Genomic DNA, 5973 nt, shown 5'->3' with positions numbered 1-5973 from the left:
ATCTTTGGATGGACTCCCAAAACAATGTTTTGTACAATGTTTCAAGGAACTCCTGGATTAATTTTTAGCTAATCTCTGGTAAAATTTCCTGTAAGGGTTTCTGGAAAATATTGCTGCTGAAATACTTCGAATAATTCCAGATTGAATTATTAGAGCAATCTCTAGTGGAATTCTTGAAGGAATATATGGAGAAATCCCTGCAGAAATCTCTGAAAGAATACTTGCAGAAATAACTGAAAGAATTTCTGTTGGCATTCCTTTGAGAATCCGTGGAGAAATTTCTGAAGGAATCCTCGAAAAAGCACTGGAACAATCACTGGAGGAACCTCTAAAGATATCCCAGGAGAAATTCCCGGAGGAATGTCTGTTGCACCAATGGAGAAACTCTCGAAAAAAATCTCTGGAGCAATCCATGATGGAATCACTGAAGCTATGAAAAAAATCCTGGAGGTATTCGTCGATACATGCTGAAGTATCTGTAAAAATGTCTGAAAGAATCGTGGGAGGAATTCTTGAAGCATTTCTTGGAACAAACCCTAAAACAATCTCTATCGGAACCCTGCAAGATACTCATGGAAATCACGGAAAAGAAACTTCTGGAGAAGTCCCTTGAGAATTTCTGAAATAACCCTTGGAGAAGTTCTTGATTAAATGCCTAAAGGAATTTCTGAAGGTGTCCGTGAAATAAATTCGTTAAGAAATCCCAGGAATTTTGCTCTTAGCATGATGTTTGTTTGAATTGAATACTAGTAAAATTCGTGTAGCTGTAGCACATAACTGCGCTATGCAACATATGGTTCTACAAAGTCCTGCTTTTCCCTACCGGAATAATTTAGCCATTCAACCAAGCTTGTTATTTGTTAAAACTCTGTGATAAGATTGAAGTGACTCTCTTGGAGAAATATTTGGCGAAATTTCCTATCGTTCACGAGTAAAAAATCAAACCTTTTTTACTCGTGAACGATAGGAAATTTCGCCAAATATTTCTCCAAGAGAGTCACTTCAATCTTATCACAGAGTTTTAATAAATAACAAGCTTGGTTGAATGGCTAAATTATTCCGGTAGGGAAAAGCAGGACTTTGTAGAACCATATGCTGCATAGTGCAGTTATGTGCTACTGCTAGTGTGGATAAAAACCTTAATTGTTAAAATAGTTTATTTTTTGAGATATTTTTTTCTGAAACTCTTAAAATTATTGATAATATTTGAGTTAGCTCGAATAAAAAAAAGTTGTGGCCAGGGGGGGGGGGGGCTACGCCCATGGCGGCTAGTGCCCAAAATAGGTATACCTGCCAAAATGGTACAATACCCTAGGTGCAAAAATCGGTCATTGTGGCGGCAATTTTGGGTTTCAAACAAGTTTGTCCTCAACTGAAAACCTCATAACATTAAGCCGTAAATTCAAGAATATTATACGGCATAGACCGAAAAGCTCGAGATATGGATTCGAAATTCACATCTACGAAATTGCTCATAAACATTGTTTTCGATGAAGTTTTCAGTTTCAATAACCAGCTAATGGATAACAAACAGTTCATTTAATTCCAAAACGCCTTTTAACTCAAAGTGCTTAATTGTTTTCGTCTATCATTTTTTTTGCACAAACATGAACTGGTACGGCTCAGACAGAAGCTTCTTTCCGCTTCATTAACCCCTGCTTCCCACCTGGGTGGTATCGATTGCAACATTTCCAACCATAAGCAGCATTCATTACCCACGCCCGATCGCGCAATCAAACACCAAACGAACAATTCCACAATTCGAACGCCATTCAATTTAGCTCGTGATCTCATTTGAAATGATTTGCAGAAAACATTTTGCAGACGGTAAGTGTAGTATGTACCTATCTGGTGCACCGCAATTAGATTCAAAATTCCGTCCGAAAACACGCACATTTGTTAGAAATCGCTTAGAAGTTCATCAGGCCACCGCGCACCGGCGGCGGGCGGTGATGCAGACAGGTGCGCACTGTTTAACAAGATCAGGGATTCAACCGGCCGGCGCGATGATGGCCATTGCGTAAACAAACAATTCCCATTGCTGGGGGGAATCGATTTGATTGGACGGCCTCCCCCCGGAAAGGGGAGGTAATGGAAAGAGACATTAAACGGGTCAGTTGGGTAGAATTTTCAGCTAAAACGAACCGAGATCACACCCCAAAACGGAACCCGGTGAGGTTGTCGAACTTTTTCCGAGCGATTCGGCGCGAATGTGGTGGCTTGCACAATTCTGCACGTGACCACTGGCTGGCATCAACCGCGGTGGGTATGGGGAATGGACGTGGTTTGTTTGCAAACATTCTAGAGTCAAGTCCAAGGTGTCTTTGCTTCGATGGATTCTCCGGTGAGGTGATTTCCGTTAGTAAGCTGGATGTTTGGATAACATGGTTGGGTTTTTGGTAGGGTTGATGAAGCCGGATGCGTTCCTAGATGGATGTTATAAAAAGCTGTAGAAGGGTTGAGCCGGGTGTAGTTAGTCGGTTGCCTGCGAGGTGATGAAACAAGTGATTACGGAAGAATTCAGTGTTTAAGGAGCTAGGGTCAAGTGATTAGTGATACGGCATTAATCTTCAAATGACGCGATCGCTGGAGATAGCGTTTTGGGCATTCGTGATAGGGTTGATCGTTGAACATGACGAGGTTTGTGACTATTCGTTTTAGAATGTGGACTAATTTGAAACTAATGAGTGATGGTAATCCATGCAAACAGGTGTCAGCGTTTCTTCGACCAAAAATATTCAAACCATTTGGGGTGGTTCGTGGTCCACTCGGTGTTCCTCGACCGCTGGCAAGACCAGGTCTACCTTGGTTAATGGCTAGCAATCCAAATGCTCATGACGACGAAGCAGCAGAACAAGTGCTAGAGGAAGTTGTGCATTCTCCAGATCACGTTGAAGATATCCTGATTCCCGAACTACTGCCATCAGTGATAGGATTCTACAATGAAGATGGTACGATCCAAAATTTTTTCCAGGTCGAAAAAATACCGGAAAAGACACAAATGAGAATACCAGCGAAGATACCGATGAAAGTACCGGAGAAGATACCGGAGAAGATACCCGAGAAGATACAGGAGAAGACACCGGAGAAGACACAAGAGAAAACATCAGAGGAGAAGACCTCCAAGGAGAAGACATCGAAAGAGAAAACATTGGACAAATCATCCGAGGAGGAAAAGCCCAAAAAATCAAGACGAAAGCGAAACCTGGATATCCCCTTCGGACATCTAATCGATTCTTTTGAGGTGAGTACGTCTAGCGATAGACAGGTATCGTTCGACAGCTTGAACATTAAAGTTCCCCAATTAACAGGACCCAGTTTTCAGGGCATAGACAACGGGTATCTAGCACAGTTTGATCCATGTGGTGAAATCTACCAGTCCGGTGAAGCTGTAGAACCACGGAGAGCCGCACGGGAAGTTCCTAAAATGCCTTACCGAATGCGTCAAGGAGCACTTAGAAACAGGTATGAACCATTCATCTTCCATGACCACTCTATAGACAGTTCTAACGGTAAGGGCTTACGTAGGCTTAAATTCTTCACGAACCTCAAAGATTACGAAGATCTCATCGCAGCGGAATCCGTGCCTGCGGACATTCAGGCGCTCCGAACACAAATCAGCCAAAGTAGTCCTCCAGAGGGTACCCTGAACTTCAAGAATGCGCTGACCGATTATCTCGCGGTTGATAAATCCTCCACAAGTAACTCTAATCCTTCTGTGTCATTGGCAGAGGTCTCCGAAGCCAAACCCATTGATGTCCCAGAACCAAAAAATGTCATTCCCATAGCGGTTGATGACCCCAAAATCATCCCACCCATTGATAAACCCAAAACTGACATTAATGATACAGACATCGTCGTGCCACATGAAAAACATTCTTCGCCTGGCACCGTCATCAATTACAACTTCTTCCAAATTGGTTGCGGTCGGGAAAATAACATCAAGAGAAATGCTCAACAAACCTGCCTGGACGTTCTGAGTCAAATACCACATCGAATCGATAAACGGAAAGGAGCTCCGGATTTTGAGCTACTTATGGAGGGAACCAGCGTGGAAGAGCCCGTCATCTACAATGAAGACTTCATCACTATCCCAGTACGGAAGATGTTCAAATCCAATCGCTGTAAAGCGAGCGGACGAAAGCTCAAACAGTGGAAGCTTCAACAGGGTTTTGACTCGGAAGAGCTTCAAGTGTCCGAGTCGCAACCGAAACCAACCATCGTGATCGGTTCAACTGATTGCAGTGAAGAGCCCATCAGATCCCGAGGTCCACGTGACTCCAGATATCGCTACAGCCGTGGAGATCAGTTGCCGATCCGTTTGTTCACTCCATCCGACGCTGCGAATCCTTTAAGACGGGCCATTCCTCTTATCACAGACGACCAGACAGTTGATTCCGCAGCTCGAAGATTCAGACCAAAATTTGGCCCAAAGATGAAAAGTCGTCGTACCAGTGGACCTCCAACGACCACTACAGAACGACCCACGACAACAACTACTCCAGCACCCACGACAACTGTGCCGGACTCAACCTCACGTAAACAAAGACGTTTCCGAGGACGTCCAAAAAAGAGCGTTCGAAATGAAGAGTATTATGAGCCAGAATACGAACCAGCCCCCACTGAAGTACGCCCCGCTGTAGCTAAACCAACGCTTGATAAGCACTCTAAAACCAGCAAAGGGCATTGGAAGAAAACAATGAAGTCGGTAGGCCACGGTCAACGAGCAAAAAGTCGCATCAACGAAGACAAGTGGGAGAAGATCTTCGCTTTGACCACCGAGCGAAACTTACCCAGACGAAGCATCGGAGACAGTCAGATGAGGAAGCAATCTACACGGGATCCCCGATGGCGTTTGAAGCGCGCTCAGCAGTTCAAGCAACGCCGTTTCAAAGGCAGGGTAGCACCTGAACCTATAGACCCAGTACCAATCAACGTCTTCACTACCACAACACCAAGACCACGACCGGAAAGCAGGGCGGAGCGTTTAGGAAGGATAAAACCCACGGATCCGCCACCTCAGGCTATCTACCATGAACACTTGGAACGTTCCCAAACGGCGCCAAAGCCAACTTTAGACGACGCAAACGAAGAACGACGTCAGCGCAGAACTCGACCAGTTAGCCGTCAATCCAACCGCCCCCGATTGGGCACAAGTTCGGCCGAGATCATGAGCATGGGTCCGCCTCGGGAACCAATAGTACAATCACGGACGGGCATTCCACCAGCCATGCAGGACTTCATCATTCGTCAAGTGAAAGAACATTGCGTGCAATGCGGCCCGAATGAAGTCGTCAAAAACCCAAAAAGTCGTAGCGCGTCACCCGCCCGCTATTATTCCTCCAGTAGGAACAAAAGCCCGCAAGTCATACGACCACCCCGAACTCAACCCCCTCCGCCTTCGCCAGGACTCCTCGGAATGAACCCATGTATGTGATCTTCCTCATTCCTCCCCCCTCAGACTTTGACCACCCCACTAACCCTGGATTACTTTCTTCTAGTGCGAACCATATTCCAGATGGAAATCTTCAAACCGTGGCGAAACCTACTGAACGGCAAAACGTCAATGTCTTAAGGTTCCACACTATTTCCCAGTCAGGACACGGCCATCAACCGGCTCTATTCTTCGTTTTCGCATTTGTGACTCCTTACCGTTGGAACTGTCGAAATAAACTGCATTTCCTCTACCAAACTAACCAGATTTCTCACCTTCATTTATAAAAAAAAAAAACATTTCCAAAGCCCTCCTTACCACCTAAAACCACTCGACAAGCGTCAGCTCTTCGGATCGGAGAACCCTCTTCTGCAGCTGGGTCCCAACCCGTCGGAAAACCTGGTCCAATCGAGCCGCCGAACGATCCAACAGCTGCGAACCGGAATCACCGAAGCGATCCGAAGGCTGACCAACCGTCCCGCCGAACCGGCCCCTCCACCACCTCCCGCCGCGGCACCGACAGCGTCCGCATCCGAGGC

The 5973-nt window shown here is 45.6% G+C and overlaps 1 pseudogene; it reads left to right on the top strand.

The window, feature by feature from the left end:
- Window positions 1–3439: 3439 nt before the first annotated feature.
- LOC134289740 (uncharacterized) lies at window positions 3440–4459 on the top strand (annotated as a pseudogene).
- The last annotated feature ends 1514 nt before the right edge of the window (window positions 4460–5973 follow it).

The sequence above is a fragment of the Aedes albopictus genome, chromosome 3, assembly GCF_035046485.1.
Source record: "Aedes albopictus strain Foshan chromosome 3, AalbF5, whole genome shotgun sequence".
Lineage (NCBI taxonomy): Eukaryota > Metazoa > Arthropoda > Insecta > Diptera > Culicidae > Aedes > Aedes albopictus.
Note: the sequence above shows the minus strand (reverse complement) of the source record. Positions and strands in the feature narration are given on the sequence as shown.